This window comes from Pyrus communis, chromosome 12 (genome assembly GCF_041283825.1).
Source record: "Pyrus communis isolate YQ-2024b chromosome 12, ASM4128382v1, whole genome shotgun sequence".
In the NCBI taxonomy this organism is placed as follows: domain Eukaryota; kingdom Viridiplantae; phylum Streptophyta; class Magnoliopsida; order Rosales; family Rosaceae; genus Pyrus; species Pyrus communis.
This window is the reverse complement of record NC_142576.1, coordinates 17,015,796-17,034,239: the sequence shown is the minus strand read 5'-3', so window position 1 is coordinate 17,034,239 and position 18,444 is coordinate 17,015,796.

The window sequence follows — 18,444 nt, the reverse complement described above, 5'->3', positions numbered from 1 at the left end:
ATTCGTTACTATGGAATACGCATGAAACTTATGCCAAGAATTCGTTTAACACGATTGTTTATAAGCAACCTCCACTACTTGTGAATATAAGTTCATAACGATTAGGTGAAATTCACTTATATTCTAGCGTCATATTTATGCATGAAAATTAAGCTTGCAATCTCAATGAACATACATAAATAAGTTATCAATCAAACAGTTAAACGAATTGAATCCACAACTTATGAAATTCCAACCAAACGTAATCAATTCAAATTGCAAATATAAACATAGTTTCGAATCACCCCCTAGCTAAAGGGGGTTTAGTTCCTCATAACCTTGAAATCAAAGAAACACCTAAACATCCCAACAACTCAAACTTGAATTGTATGAACGTTTAGGCACTCTTATCTTCCATTCTCATACGTACAAAACAAAGAGAATTAAATTTAAACTTTGAAATCAAAGAAACACCTAAACATTCCAACAACTCAAACTTGAATTGTATGAACGTTTAGGCACTCTTTTCTTCCTCGTTGTTGTAGCACAAGGTCTAAGGTGAGCTTTGGGGATTATGTGAAGTGTTTTGGAGGGATGGGAAGTGGTTGGATAGTGGCTGCAATGGAGGAGAAAAACTGCACAGAAATGGAAATGATTTGCGGCACAAGGGTTGTGTTTGTGTTGTGTGAAGTGTTGTGAATGGAAATATGAGATATCCTTGAATGATGGGAATGCAAGGGTATTTATAGGAGGAGTGGAGATGTATATGGCTGTTTGTTTAAGGTGTTTGTGTGGAGGAATGATGGAAAAACAGCTAGGACAACATGTGAAAGCTGGAAAATAAAAGGGAAAGCTGGAATGTGGGATGGTGCCCACGGCAAAGTGTTGTTTGTTTGATGATGATGCATGTGATGGGTGGGAACAAAGGGGGAAACATGGCACAAGGGTGCTTGAGTGAATGATTGAATGTGCATGTGGATTAAAGAATGAGTGGTGGTGTAATGATGAAGTGAATGCATGTGGAATTGCAAGGAGGAAAGCTGAAATTGTGAAGGGAAGGCACGGCACAAGGCAGATTTTGATGTTGGAAATGCATGTGTTTTACTCAATTATATTGTTGGGAAGGCATGTGGATTAGATGGAATGTAGGTGGGTTATAATGATGAATGCATGTGGAATTGCAAGGAGGAAAGGTGCAGAAAATGGGAAGAAATGCACGGCAATGTGTTTTGTAAAAGGGAAGATGGTGTGTGAATGCATGTGAAGATGCTAATAAATAATGCATGTAGGGTTAGGAAATAAAATCATAACTTAAAGGGGAATGATTAAAGGGTGTTGAAAGGTTTTGCATGGCTTTGAAGTGATTGTGGATTGGGCTAGAGTTTAAGTACATGAAATGGACCCAAATTGCTCCCCCTTGCATGGCAAGGAATGGTGTTTGTGTTAAGCCCAAGGCAAGGTGAATGTAATTGGGTTAGGGCCATTGTTTTGTGTCCTCAAGTGCTTACAAGGCCTTCAATTTCATCCAACACTTGGGCTTCAAGCATAAGCTATCCATCCTTAGTCCAATAGTGCTCCAAAACACTCCACAATGCATCCTTTCGTCAAACACGTCTTATTATCCTGAAAACACACAAAAGAAGCATAAAGGACTAAACTAACTAAAGAAACATAACGTAAATGCACGAGAACAAGCCATTTAAGTCGCATGAATATGCTCCTATCAAATACCCCCACACTTAGCTTTTGCTAGTCCTCGAGCAAAACAGAAAAACAAAATAAAACGAAACGAAACAAACCAAACACAATCTTAAACCTTCCAACGTTGCCTCAGGGATTTCCAATGCACATGACATGTTAAAAATCATCATTCTCACAGATTTTAGTCATCTTCACACTTAAGTACATTCTTAATCATAGTCACCATATACTAGTTCACAATTAAGCATTTAAAACCATGTTTTGAATGTAGTAACATGCCTTAGAGAATTTGCTCAATTCCTTACAAGATATGCACTCGATTTTCACTCAGAATTTCTAACTACACACCCTAATCTAGTCATATGTGAGAAGATTGATGTAACATGAAAACGAACACTCACATATATGTATCACAAAGACACAATTTCTGGAATTAATGAGCATGTTTAGATATGATCTCATGAATGGAATGCTACTACTTAGACGCGAGAACCAGTGACACCATAAGCTCATACCAAGTTCAAACTCCACAAATTGAAATACACAACACTCAAGATAGAAGTCAAGGGTTGTAACGGGGCTTGGGGTATGTGGATAACAAAGAAGGGATATGGAAAAACAAAGGTTCTTAAAGAAATAGTGAGCAAAGCATTTGAATCAACTTAGAATTCACTTTTGAATGAAAACTCAATTTTTGAACAAAAAGGGAGAATTTAGACAATTTACGCCCAGAATTGGTGTTTTGGAACCTTTCTTCAATCACTTATTCTTTCATTTTTTTTTTTTTTTTTCTTTTGAATCTCAAAACATAAACACTTAAACATTCTCTCCCCCACACTTATTTTCTTTCATAATGTAACTCAAAAGGAATTCAATTAAGTCATGCTCACTATCTTTTAAGAACAAGGGTGGGGATTGTCCTAAACTAGGCTAGGTGAGGAAAATGTGGGTAAACAAAGAATAAAGGCTAAACAAGGCTCAACGGGGTTAAAACTTACAACATATACGAAGTATGGGAAGTAAGTTTATTTGGCTATGGTGGTGGTCACTACACAACTTCTTCTTGAATATGTGTTATGCAAATCAATAACATGCTTTGAATGAAATGGGCATGAGTTCTAGCATTTGGAACTATATGATGAAACGCCTTCTAAGTAGTAACCAAGCAAAGAATAATGAGATCATGCAACGACTTTAGAAAACAAGAAATCACAGATTATACTCTCCAAAGAACGTTATAGGCTCAAGTCTCTCAGGGTTGTAGCGTTTGTTTGAGTTCCTTCCTTCAAGCATGTTACAAAAACGAAATTTTTTTTTTTTTTTTTTTTTTCTTTTATGATTGCATGTGAAGTCATACATTATAACCATAACCAAGCATATACCAAGAGTAAATCAAACTTTTCTCTATGCTTATAACTCTTTTTAACCGTCATGCAATTACAAACCAAATCCTTGTCATTACGTTGGAAGGTTCCCTAAGACACAAACACACAAAAACAACTCAAAACACTCTTTTTAAGCTTTTCACAACATTTTTTTTTTTTTTTTCAAATTTTTATGTGATTTTCGGAGTTATAAAAACAAACATACTAAAACACTCTAAAACAACTTAAAAACATCTTAAAACAGTAAGGAACAACATTTGAAGTTATGGGTGATAAAATCCCACGTATTTGCATCAAATATACTTAGTTACCCCCCACACTTAAATCAAACATTGTCCTCAATGTTTTAAGCATAGATTCACACAAAACATAAGTAAACACACAAAAAGCATTTAAACATACTAAACATGGCAAAATGTAATTAACAAAGAGAAGAGTTTAGGGACGCAAATCTGGTTATGGAGTGTAAATTCCATCTTCTCTTTGTTGATTGCATTGAGGCTTGATCTTGATGATTCCACAGGCTTACTCTCGAACTGGTTGCCGCCCATCATTGATTTTCCTTTGTGCTACTCTTGATCTGGGCAGCAGGATTCTTTTGGTCTCCTCCACTTGTTGATTTTCCTTTGTGCTACTGGGCTGGAGGATTCTTTTGGTCTTCCCCGAAGGTCTGAGCTTACCCCTTTGGTCTGTTTCTTTGTTCAATCTTTCCAATTCGTATTGAAAAGGGTTGGAGGATAACTCAGCCTATGTTTGTCTCCACATGCTTCAATGTATCATTTTCACTTGCCTTACTCGCTCCCCTTTGCAGAAGTGGTCCCTTCTCTGGAAGTGTATCAACCGTTGAAGATGACTACTCGAGAGCAACGCTAGGTAAGCAATCAGGAATAGATTCCAGGCAGTTGGCTCCAGATCGGAAGACTGACTCCAAGTGCCGGCTGATTGCTTCTTTTACTTTGCCATGCGAGTAAGAACAAGGACAAAGAAAAAGACAGGGAAAGAGCATGATATGAGATACTTTTGCTTTTGACCTTGATGATATGAGATACCTTTGCTTTTGAAGAAGCGATGAATGAATCAGCACATGTATTTGTTGTGCTGCTTCCTCCTGGGTCATCTGTACTCCAGGCATCTGGTATCATCTTTAGGGAAGAAGAAAGAATTGAGTATTTCGGAAGGCTTTGCTGGGAGTGCGCCCTCAGAGGTGAGGGAGAGTTGGGCATTTTCTTCAGGTTTGCCCTGCTATAAAAGACGAAGGTCGACATATATAGAGATAATATCAAGTGGTGGTACTTTTACCTTTGTCGACAAACGTTTTGATCCCGCAAATCCGGCTTTTTGAAATAGTGGCGCCTCTTCGATCTCTGAACACGCCTCTTCGATTTCTGAGCAGACGCCCCTTCGATTTCTAAACAACGCCCCTTCGCTTTCTGAACGACACGTGGTAGTGCAGATGCGGCTCCTTTTGACAAAGCTGCACGCGTCTTCTGAAAAGCAGAGAAAGCGTCGCCGAACTTTGCGCTTGTCGGCTAAAGATGTGTAGTTGCGATGATGGCGTCCACGTGTTTTCAGCTTTGTCAGAAATCTTTTGACAAAGTTGAACGCGTTTTCTGAAAAGCCGAGGGAGCGTCGCCTAAATTACGCCGGAAATTCCGGCTTCTTGAATCGGTGGACGCGTCGCCTTGGCTTTTTATAGAGCTATCAATCACCACAACAAACACACTCTGAAGATTTCCCATTCTTGAAAATCGACTCCGACCCTTTGAAATTTAACTCCATCCCTTCTCTTTGAACACTTTTGAAAAATGGCAAACTCATCGAACCTTAGCTTGGAATTGAGCCTTAGCAGTGATACGGGCGCGCCGCGTCAAGGTAACGTATGGCGCCCTTCTTTCTTTTCTTCTAACGGTCCTCTCACAGGTGAAGACTCCGTGATGCAGGACGCCACAACAGCTACAATAGTAGCTAGGAACCTCCTCACTCTAAAAGATAGTAGGCTGCTGTCAGGACGGTCCGATGAGTTGGCCGTTCAAGAGTCCCTCGCACTTAGTGTTCAGTGTGCGAGTTCTGTGTCCAACATGGGCCAACGCCTGCTTGCCCGCTCCCGTCAGGTGGAATCATTGATGGCAGAGGTGGAAAGTCTCAAGCAGGAGATCCATCAGCTTAAGTATGAGAATAGAAGTTTGCATGTGCTTGCAAATAACTATTCGTCGGGCATGAAGAGGAAGCTTGATGAACTGCAAGAATCTGAGGGTCGAATTCACAGTGACCGTCAAAGGCTTGCGGCTTATCTCCAGAGGCACCTGTTTCCTGGGTCATCCAGCGCTTGGCCAAGTATTGAGGCCTGGAATGCTCTAGCTCCGATGCCTTCTGCTCCGATGTCTTCTGCCCCGATGTCTTCTGCCCCGATGCCTCCCGCTTCTATGCCTTCTGCTTCGACGCCTCGTAGTGGGGCTTCAAGTAAACGCCCTTTGTGAAGGCTCCATCTTTCTTTGTTTAGCAGTGCCTATCAATAAATCAAACATTTTCTCAATGTTACAATCATAGACTCACACAATTAATAAACAAACAACAATAACTAAACAACCTAACAAGGCAGAAACGAAATAGCAACAAAGAGAAGAGTTTTTAGGAATCTGGAATTGGAGTGCTTTCTAAGTCTTCCTTTGTTGAATGCATGGGTTGCCTCCCAAGTAGCGCTTTCTTTTACGTCTTGCAGCCGGACGGTACCTCCGTTAAGCTTGACTAGGTTCCACGGCATGGAGGGGTACCTCCTCCACGACATGCTCCTCGAACATCTCGTAATAGGGCTTCAATCGATGCCCATTCACTTTGAATTCTTGCTGCGTCCTTGAACTTTTGATTTGTACTGCACCATGAGGGAAAACATTAGTGACAATAAAAGGACCAACCCATTTGGAACGCAACTTACCCGGAAATAACCGAAGGCGAGAATTGAACAACAACACTTTCTGCCCAATAGAGAACGTCTTGGCATGAATCATCTTGTCATGAAATGCCTTTGTTTTCTCCTTGTAAATCCGGGCATTCTCATATGCTTCATTTCGGATTTCATCAAGCTCACATAATTGAAGCTTCCTATGTAAACCTGCGGCATCAAGGTCCATATTGAACGTTTTGACGGCCCAATGTGCACGATGCTCTAGTTCGACGGGAAGATGGCATGGCTTCCCATAGATGAGCCGAAAAGGTGACATCCCAATGGGGGTTTTGTAGGCAGTGCGATACGCCCACAATGCATCGTTTAAGCGCAAACTCCAATCCTTCCTTGTAGGCCCCACGGTCTTCTCAAGAATCTGCTTGATTTCCCTATTCGAAACCTCGGCTTGCCCGCTCGTTTGAGGATGATAAGGTGTGGCCACCTTATGTGTGACATTGTATTTCTTGAGCAACGCCTCGATGGTTCGATTACAAAAATGGGAACCTCCATCACTGATTAGCACTCGTGGCATTCCAAACCTTGCAAAAATGTTAGTTTTCACAAAATCTGCAACCACTCGAGAATCATTAGTTCGGGTGGCTTTTGCTTCCACCCATTTCGACACATAATCCACAGCAAGCAATATATAAATAAACCCATGTGACGAAGGAAAGGGACCCATAAAATCAATACCCCAAACATCAAAGATTTCAACACTAAAAATGGGGGTTTGCGGCATTTGCTGTTTAGGACCAATATTTCCCGTTCTTTGGCATCTATCACAAGACATGCAAAATGTTCTAGCATCCCTAAAGATGGTAGGCCAATAAAAACCACATTCTAACACCTTAAGTGCTGTTCTTTGAGTGCCAAAGTGTCCCCCACAAGCATAAGTGTGACAAAAGGTTAGAATAGCATTAAACTCAGAATCGTGCACACACCTACGTATAACTTGGTCAGGGCAATATTTCCATAAATACGGGTCATCCCACACATAAAACCGTGCCTCTTTCTTTAATTTATCACATTGGTGTTTAAGTAATTCTCTAGGAACATGTTTAGACACCAAATAATTCACCAAATCAGCATACCAGGGTTCACTTACCTTGACGGACATCAGTTGCTCATCTGGGAATGTCTCTATGATAGGCACGGCATCCTCTTCATGCACCATACGGCTCAAGTGGTCAGCCACCACGTTTTCACTTCCTTTCTTGTCCCGGATTTCGATATCGAATTCTTGGAGAAGAAGCATCCATCGGATAAGCCTCGGCTTTGCTTCCTTTTTCGTGAGCAAGTACCTCAAAGCTGCATGATCAGAATAAACGATTACTTTAGTTCCAATTAAATATGAACGGAATTTATCTAAAGCAAAAACCACAGCTAGAAGTTCTTTTTCCGTCGTGGAGTAGTTCAATTGGGCATCATTGAGAGTCCGAGAGGCATAGTACAGCTCCTAATGCATAGTCGGATGCATCGCACATGAGTTCGAACGGAAGGCTCTAATCTGGAGGTACAATAATGGGGGCCGAGACTAGCTTCTCCTTGAGTTGGTTAAATGCCGAATTACACTCTTCATCAAACTTGAATGGCACATCTTTTTGAAGCAATTGACAAAGAGGGTTGGACATCTTGGAGAAGTCCTTGATAAAACGCCTATAGAACCCTGCATGGCCAAGAAACGAACGTACCTCTCTAACTGAAGTAGGAGAGGGTAAGTGACGTACAAGGTCTATTTTCGATTTATCTACTTCAATTCCTTTTTCTGAAACAATATGTCCTAAAACTATACCTTGTTTCACCATAAAATGACATTTCTCCCAATTCAAGACAAGGTTAGTTTCAACACATCGTTTCAAAATTAAGGTCAGATTATCCAAGCAATTATCAAATGAACTCCCAAATACACTGAAATCATCCATGAAAACCTCAATGATCTTTTCAACAAAATCAGAAAATATACTTACCATACACCTTTGGAAAGTGGCCGGTGCGTTGCATAAGCCAAATGGCATGCGACGATAAGCAAATGTTCCAAAGGGACATGTGAATGTGGTATTCTCTTGATCATCCGGGGCTATCACAATTTGGTTATATCCAGAGTATCCATCAAGAAAACAGTAAAAAGCATGACCGGCTAACCTTTCGAGCATCTGGTCGATGAATGGCAAAGGAAAGTGATCTTTCCTAGTCATGGCATTTAGCTTCCGGTAATCGATACATACTCGCCAACCTGTTTGAATGCGGGTTGGCACAAGCTCATTCTTAGCATTCTTCACCACTGTCACTCCGGACTTCTTTGGAACACATTGCAACGATGACACCCAACGACTATCAGAGATCGGATAAATCACTCCACAATCAAGAAGTTTGATAATCTCCTTTTTCACAACTTCCATCATTGGAGGGTTGAGACGGCGCTGAGCCTCTCGAGTTGGTTTAGCCCCCTCCTCAAGAAGTATACGGTGCATGCATGTGGTAGGGCTTATTCCTTTAATGTCGGCCAAAGTCCACCCTATGGCCGTTTTGTGCTTTCGCAGCACCCTCACAAGCTTCTCCTCCTCCATTGCCGTGAGACTTGATGAAATGATGACGGGCAATGTTTCGCCTTTTCCCAAAAACACATACTTCAAATGGTCCGGCAACGGCTTAAGTTCAAGCGATGGTGCCTGAACAACAGAAGGTAGCATCTTAGTGGAAACTGAATTTGAAAGTGAGAGTGGAACCTTACCATATTGTTGTGGCAATGACTCAAGGGCTGCCACAACCTCAATTATTTCTTCACTAGAACCCATTGCAAAGAATTCCTCCTCCTTGCCGTGGCCTTGCATTGGCCCAAATCCTTCATTTTTGCGCTCTATGGCCTTAGTGATGGTTGTTTCCAGGGCGTCCTCGTTCAATTCTTCAAGGTATACCTGCGCCAAAGAATCGATAACATCAATGGAAAAACAAGAATGGTCATCAACGGGATATCTCATAGTTTCAGAAATATTAAAATCAATCACTTCCCCATCGAATTCCATTGTCAAGGTGCCTTTGTATACATCAATCTTCGTTCGGGCCGTCTTCATGAATGGCCTACCAAGGAGAATCGGCAAAGATGTAGAATGGGCTGAATCCTCCATGTCTAGGACGTAGAAATCAGCCGGAAAAATTAAATGGTTCACCTGCACAAGCACATCTTCCAAAACTCCTTTTGGATACGCGTTAGAACGATCGGCCAATTGTATAATTACACCATCTTGTTTTAATTCACCCAAATTCATAGATGCATAAATAGAATAAGGCATGACATTTATGGATGCACCTAAATCAAGCATGGCATGTTCAAAACGATTATGTCCAATCACACAAGGAATCGTGAAACTACCGGGGTCTTTGCACTTGGTAGGCAGTTTACGTTGCAAAACAGCGGACACATTCTCGCTTACCTTCACTACCTCTTTGTTTGCCCTTCTTCTCTTTGTATTGCATAGGTCCTTGAGGAATTTAGCATACTTTGGAACCTGTTTGATTGCATCGAGAAGCGGTATGTTCACTTGCACCTTCCGGAACGTTTCAAGAATGTCCTTCTCGCTTTCTTCCTTTTTTTCTTGCATGAACCTGCTAGGAAAAGGTACATTGGGCAGATTAGGACGTGAAGTACATGAATTTGAACTTAAATTACCTGATTTTGCCGAGTTAGGGTGATCTGCCTCAGGTTGTGTCGTCTCTTCATCTACTTTCTGGGCAGATTTGGGATTGTTTGGCTCGGTCCCAACTTCTTTTCCACCCCTTAGGGTGATGGCCTTGGCGGATTCGAATCCTCCCTTTGGATTGACTGTGGTTGAGCTAGGAAGCTTTCCTTGCTCTCTAATCTGTCCAAGGAACTCAGAAATCTGCCCTATTTGTTTCTTCATATCCATCATCTCCTTTTCGTTATTTGCTATCCGGTTATTTTGATTTTGCAATCCCTGCGAAATAGAGGTTAGTAATTGCATAGCTTGATCACTTTCCAAGGACGTACCTGAATTAGATGATGCCGAAGGTTGTTGGGGTTGTTGGGGTTGTTGGGGTGCATACGGCTTGGAATAAAAACCAGGGGGGTTTGGCCTAAATCCTCATTGTTGGGCAGCTTGTTGTGGCTCCCTCCATTTGAAGTTTGGATGGTCCCTCCATCCGACATTGTAAGTGTTTGAGTATGGGTTGTTTTGATTTTGTCCTTGGAAACCAATTGCATTGGCAGATTCCCACCCACCATTCTCGATTAGTTGAGGGCACTTGTCGGATGGATGCCCTTGAATTGAGCACACGCCACAAACTTGGTGTTCTTGTGCTTTTGGACCAATCACAACCTGAGAAACAAGAGAAGTAAGATTAGCAAGTTGTGATTGAATTTCAGAAATAGCACTCACCTCATTTACACTTTGTTGTCGTGGGGCTTCCCTTTGACCCACTCCTTCATATTGTTGAGCGTTGAGCGCTCGGTTGGCTATGAGAATCTTGGCATCCCTTGGTGTTTTGTCCACCAATGCTCCTCCCGCTGATGCATCAAGCATTTGACGTTCGATAGGAAGGAGGCCCTCATAGAAATATTGAAGGAGAAGTTCCTCCTTCATTTGATGTTGAGGACATGAAGCTACAAGGCCCTTGAAGCGCTCATAATAAGCCGGGAATGTCTCACCATGATTCTGTTGAATACCACTAATTTTCTTCCGTAGGAGAATCACTCTCGAAGTAGGGAAGAATTTCTCCAAGAAAGCACGCTTCATACTCTCCCACGAAGTCACAGTTCCCGGGGCTAGTTCGTAGAGCCAATCTTTGGCCTTGTCCATAAGTGAAAATGGAAAGGCCTTCATCTTCAATATACTCCCATCCACATTGACGGGGGTCATGCTCGAACAAACCACCTCGAACTCCTTGAGATGCTTGTTGGGATCTTCCATGGAAAGCCCATGGTACTTCGGAATGTGGTGCAACAAGCTTGACTTCAATTCGAATTCATCGGTCTTGTCTTGGGCAGCCGCGGGGTATTGAATGCAAAGAGGGGCTGCATTGGCCACACCTGAGGCAGAAAGCTCTTTAATGGTTCGATTGTCCACGGCCATGGTTGGTACTTCCTCTTTAACCCAATTCGTGGCTTCCTCTTCTACTTCAGGTTCGGGACTAGGAGGATTAGACTCTTGCAATTTCTTGTTCCTTCTCAAAGTCCTCTCGAAATCACCGTCAAAGTCGGAGATTTGCTCACGAACAGGTTGTGAGCTATGGGTCATAAACTAGTATCTACACACAAAAGTAAACAAGATAAGTAACCAACTTAATAGACTTGGCACAAGTAAGAAAACAAGTTGCCACACACGGCACAAAAACACATACACACGGTGCAAAAAAAAAATTAAAACAAAACAGAAACTAAACTAAACAATTTAAACAAGACTCAAGACAAGGGATTAGCAACTTTGCCAATCCCCGGCAACGGCGCCAAAATTTGATACGTAGATTTATACGCACACAAACTAAACCCTATTTGTGACAATTGTAGTAATGATGTAAGTAGGGATCGTTCTAACCGGGGATTAACTAGGGATGCTAAATACTTGACTCAAATAAATAAAACTAACTTTTAAAACACGAAGACAAACTAAAAGACTCAAAACAAGTTTAAAAGACTCCAAATACTCAAAAACATAAAATAAGACAAATCAAATGATTAAGACTTAACAAAATAAGGGGGGGGGGGGTGATTGTGGTTGGACGAGATTAAATTAAACGGACAGATTATAATTTAAAACAGATAGTAAAGATGAATGTGATGAAAATATGGATGATGGAATAGCTAAGGGGTTCTTCTCCACACATGTTACACTTGCATACAAAATTGTTTCTCAGTTGGTCTTTCGATAAATTATGAAACTCAATGCTCCAAGTTAATTAGGTCCGCTTAAATTAACTTTCAGATTTCCCTAGATTCGTTGGATTGAATGGAATACGCATTACAACCAAATTATTCTTAATCGAAGTCCCTAACTATGGAATACGCATGATAGAGACATTCAACAAAGATCATTAAGTTCAACGGAAATCATAAACATCGACGAGGCATTCGTTACTATGGAATACGCATGAAACTTATGCCAAGAATTCGTTTAACGCGATTGTTTATAAGCAACCTCCACTACTTGTGAATATAAGTTCATAACGATTAGGTGAAATTCACTTATATTCTAGCGTCATATTTATGCATGAAAATTAAGCTTGCAATCTCAATGAACATACATAAATAAGTTATCAATCAAACAGTTAAACGAATTGAATCCACAACTTATGAAATTCCAACCAAACGTAATCAATTCAAATTGCAAATATAAACATAGTTTCGAATCACCCCCTAGCTAAAGGGGGTTTAGTTCCTCATAACCTTGAAATCAAAGAAACACCTAAACATCCCAACAACTCAAACTTGAATTGTATGAACGTTTAGGCACTCTTATCTTCCATTCTCATACGTACAAAACAAAGAGAATTAAATTTAAACTTTGAAATCAAAGAAACACCTAAACATTCCAACAACTCAAACTTGAATTGTATGAACGTTTAGGCACTCTTTTCTTCCTCGTTGTTGTAGCACAAGGTCTAAGGTGAGCTTTGGGGATTATGTGAAGTGTTTTGGAGGGATGGGAAGTGGTTGGATAGTGGCTGCAATGGAGGAGAAAAACTGCACAGAAATGGAAATGATTTGCGGCACAAGGGTTGTGTTTGTGTTGTGTGAAGTGTTGTGAATGGAAATATGAGATATCCTTGAATGATGGGAATGCAAGGGTATTTATAGGAGGAGTGGAGATGTATATGGCTGTTTGTTTAAGGTGTTTGTGTGGAGGAATGATGGAAAAACAGCTAGGACAACATGTGAAAGCTGGAAAATAAAAGGGAAAGCTGGAATGTTGATGCGAGATTTACTTGACACTCAAATTAAACCCTCGTTTGATAATTGTAGTAGAATGGATAAGTGAGGGATCGTTCTAGACCGGGGATTAGGAGGGCTTGCTAAAACCTTCTAAATTGACTTAAAAACATAAAAACTAAATTAAAATACTCTTAACAAGACTACTATGACTCAGAATGGCTTTGAAAAACTCAAATTGTCTAAAACAATCAAATTGACTCAAATAGAAGCTAGAACTTGATTTAAACGAATTTGCAATTGTTTATGACTCCAAAAGCTTAAAGATACAAAAATAAAACAAATACGAATGATTAAGACTTAACAAAATAGGGGGGGGGGGAATTGTGGTTGGACGATATTAAATTAAAAAGACAGAATATAATTAAAGGCAAAATGTAAATATGAATGTGATAAAAATATGGATGATGGAATAGCCAAGGGGTTCTTCTCCACACATGTTACACTTGCAAACAAAATTGATTCTCAGTTGGTCTTTCGATAAGTTGTGAAACTCAATGCTCCAAGTTAATTAGATCCGCTTAGATTAACTTTCAGATTTCCCTAAATTCGTTGGATTGAATGGAATACGCATTACAACCAAATTATTCTTAATCAAAGTCCCTAACTATGGAATACGCATGATAGAGACATTTAACCAATATCATTAAGTTCAACGGAAATCATAAACATCGACGAGGCATTCGTTACTATGGAATACGCATGAAACTTATGCCAAGAATTCGTTTAACGCGATTGTTTATAAGCAACCTCTACTACTTGTGAATATAAGTTCATATAGGTGAAATTCACTTATATTCTAGCGTCATATTTATGCATGAAAATTAAGCTTGCAATCTCAATGAACATACATAAATAAGTTATCAATCAAACAGTTAAACGAATTGAATCCACAACTTATGAAATTCCAACCAAACGTAATCAATTCAAAATGCAAATATAAACATAGTTTCGAATCACCCCCTAGCTAAAGGGGGTTTAGTTCCTCATAACTTTGAAATTAAAGAAACACCTAAACATTCCAACAACTCAAACGTGAATTGTATGAACGTTTAGGCACTCTTCTCTTCCCTTCTCATACGTACAAAACAAAGAGAATTAAATTTAAACTTTGAAATCAAAGAAACACCTAAACATTCCAACAACTCAAACTTGAATTGTATGAACGTTTAAGCACTCTTTTCTTCCTCGTTGTTGTAGCACAAGGTCTAAGGTGAGCTTTGGGGATTATGTGAAGTGTTTTGGAGGGATGGGAAGTGGTTGGATAGTGGCTGCAATGAAGGAGAAAAACTGCACAGAAAATGGAAGGGGAATTGCGGCAATGGATGTGTATTTGTGTTGTGAATGGAAATATGAGATATGAATTGAATGAATGAATGCAAGGGTATTTATAGGAGTAGTGGAGGGAACATATGGTTGTTTGTTTAAGATGCAAGTGGCTAATTAATGATGGAAAAGTATGTGATTTAAAGGATGCAAAGTGAATGAATCATGAATCATTGTGGATGAAAGGTGGAAGTGCATGTGTTGATGACTAGGTTAGTGGGTGGAAATCTGAAAATGGCATATAGGAATGGGAGCTCACGGTTTGAATGTGTAAAGTGTGTGTGAATGCATGTGAAGATGCAATAAATAATTCATGTAGGGTTAGGAAATAATGAAGAAATGCATGTGAGATGTTTGGAAAGGAAATGGGAACCCACGACAATGAAGTTGTTTTGTGTTGTGAATTATGATGAATGCATGTGAGTAAAAGAGGGAGAATGTGGTGAAATGATGAAGTAGGAAGGTGGAAATGCATGTGAGATGTTTGGAAAGGAATAAAGAATGAATGGTGGAAATGTGAGTGAATGATGTGCATGTGTGAGAATGCATGTGGAATTAAGAGGAGTATGGAAGTGAAATAAATGAATGATATGTTAAGTGATAAGTGAATGATATGTGGTGAGTGATAAGTGAATGGTTTGATAAGTGATAAATGAATTAGTTTAAAGGGCTAGGGTTTAAGTACATAGAATGGGCCTAAAATAGGTTGGTTTGTATGGCATAATGTGTTTGATTGGGCTAGAGCCATTGTTTTGTGTCTTCAAGTGCATACAAGGCCTTCAAATTCGTCCATCCTCTTGGCTCCATGGATAAGCTATCCAATCCATGCCCAAAAATGCTCCAAATGGCCTCAAAATGCACTTTCTTGCTCCCTAGGCCCTTAGAACCTGAAAACACACAAAAGAAGCATAAAGGACTAAAATAACGAGAGAAACATAACGTAAATTCACGAGAACAAGCCATTTAAGTCGCATGAATATGCTCCTATCAAATACCCCCACACTTAGCTTTTGCTAGTCCTCGAGCAAAACAGAATAAAAACAAATAAACAAAACGACACGAAACACGTAAAACACAACCTAAACCTTCCAACAACCGTCTTAGGGATTTCCAATGCACATGACAAGTTAAAAATCATCATTCTCACAGATTTTAGTCATCTTCACATTTAAGTACATTCTTAATCATATTCACCATATACTAGTTCACAATTAAGCATTTAAAACCATGTTTTGAATGTAGTAACATGCCTTAGAGAATTTGCTCAATTCCTTTCAAGATATGCACTCAATTTTTACTCAGATTTTCTAACTACACACCCTAATCTAGTCATATGTGAGAAGATTGATGTAAACATGAAAACGACACTCACATATATGTATCACAAAGAACGCAAATTCTGGAGTTAATAATCAAGTTTAGATATGATCTCATGAATGGAATGCTACTACTTAGACGCGAGAACCAGTGACACCATAAGCTCATACCAAGTTCAAATTCCACAAATTGAAATACACAACACTCAAGATAGAAGTCAAGGGTTGTAACGGGGCTTGGGGTATGTGGATAAAGAAGGGATATGGAAAACAAAGGTTCTTAAAGAAATAGTGAGCAAAGCATTTTAATCAACTTAGAATTCACTTTTGAATGAAAACTCAACTTTTGAACAAAAAGGGAGAATTTAGACAATTTACGCCCAGAATTGGTGTTTTGGAACCTTTCTTCAATCACTTATTCTTTTCTCTCTTTTTTTCTTTTTTTTTTTTTTTTTTTTTTTTTTTTTTTTTTTTTTCTTTTGAATCTCAAAACAAAAACACTTAAACATTCTCTCCCCCACACTTATTTTCTTTCATAATGTAACTCAAAAGGAATTCAATTAAGTCATGCTCACTATCTTTTAAGAACAAGGGTAAGGACGGTCATATTCTAGGTTAGGTGAAGATAAAGTGGGTAAACAAAGAACATGGGTTAACATGGCTCAACGGGGGTAAAACTTACAACATATACGAAATATGGGAAGCGAGGCTATTTGGCTATGGTGGCAACTACACAACTTCATCTTGATATATGTTATGCAAATCAATAACATGCTTTGAATGAAATGGGCATGAGTTCTAGCATTTGTAACTATATGATGAAACGCCTTCTAAGTAGTAACCAAGCAAAGAATAATGAGATCATGCAACGATTTTAGAAAACAAGAAATCACAGATTATACTCTCCAAAGAACGTTATAGGCTTAAGTCTCTCAGGGTTGTAGCATTTGTTTGAGTTCCTTCCTTCAGGCATGTTACAAAAACTAAATTTTCTTTTATGATTGCATGTGAAGTTATACATTATAACCATAACCAAGCATATACCAAGAGTAAATCAAACTTCTCTCTATGTTAATAACTCTTTTTAACAGTCATGCAATTACAAACCAAATCCTTATCATTGTGTTGGAAGGTATCCTAAGACACAAACACACACACACAAACAACTTTAAAACAACTCTTTTTGGGTTTTTCAAAACAATTTTTCAAATTTTTATGGGATTTTCGAATTTTTAAGACAAAACACACTAAAACAGTTTTAAAACAGTGAGAAACAACATGTGAAGTGATAGATGATAAAATCCAACGAATTTGCATCAAATATACTTAGTTACCCCCCCACACTTAAATCAAACATTGTCCTCAATGTTTTAAGCATAGATTCACACAAAGCATAAGTAAATACACAAAAAGCACTTAAACATACTAAACATGGCATAATGTAATTAACAAAGAGAAGAGTTTAGAGACGCAAATCTGGTTATAGAGTGTAAATTCCATCTTCTCTTTGTTGATTGCATTGAGGCTTGATCTTGATGATTCCACAGGCTTACTCTTGAACTGGTTTCTGCCCATCGTTGATTTTCCTTTGTGCTACTTCTTGAACTGGGCAGCAGGATGGTTCTTTTGGTCTCCCCCGAAGGTCTGAGCCTACCCCTTTGGTCTGTTTCTTTGTTCAATCTTTCCAATTCGTATTGAAAAGGGTTGGAGGATAACTCAGCCTATGTTTGTCTCCACATGCTTCAATGTATCATTTTCACTTGCCTTACTCGCTCCCCTTTGCAGAAGTGGTCCCTTCTCCGGAAGTGTATCAACCGTTGAAGATGACTACTCGAGAGCAACGCTAGGTAAGCAATCAGGAATAGATTCCAGGCAGTTGGCTCCAGATCGGAAGACTGACTCCAAGTGCCGGCTGATTGCTTGTTTTACTTTGCCATGCGAGTAAGAACAAGGACAAAGAAAAAGACAGGGAAAGAGCATGATATGAGATACTTTTGCTTTTGACCTTGATGATATGAGATACCTTTGCTTTTGAAGAAGCGGTGAATGAATCAGCACATGTATTTGTTGTGTTGTTTCCTCCTGGGTCATATGTACTCCAAGCATCTGGTATCATCTTTGGGGAAGAAGAAAGAATTGAGTCTTTCGAAAGGCTTTGCTGGGAGTACGCCCTCAGAGGTAAGGGAGAGTTGGGCATTTTTCTTCAGGTTTGCCCTGCCATAAAAGACGAAGGTCGACATATATAGAGATAATATCAAGTGGTGGTACTTTTTACCTTTGTCGACAAACGTTTTGATCCCGCAAATCTGGCTTTTTGAAATAGTGGCGCCTCTTCGATCTCTGAACACGCCTCTTCGATTTCTGAACACACCTCTTCGATTTCTGAACACACCTCTTCGATTTCTGAGCAGGCGCCCCTTCGCTTTCTGAACGACACGTGGTAGTGCAGATGCGGCTCCTTTTGACAAAGCTGCACGCGTCTTCTGAAAAGCAGAGAAAGCGTCGCCGAACTTTGCGCTTGTCGGCTAAAGATGTGTAGTTGCGGTGATGGCCTCCACGTGTTGTCTGAAAAGAAGAAATCTTTTGACAAAGTTGAACGCGCCTTCTGAAAAGCCGAGAAAGCGTCGCCGAACTTACGCCGGAAATTCCGGCTTTTTGAATTGGTGGACGCGTCGCCTTGGCTTTTTTATTGAGCTATCGATCACCACAACAAACACACTCTGAAGAAAATCGACTCCGGCCCTTTGAAATTTAACTCCATCCCTTCTCTTTGAACACTTTTGAAAAATGGCAAACTCATCGAACCTTAGCTTGGAATTGAGCCTTAGCAGTGATACGGGCGCGCCGCGTCAAGGT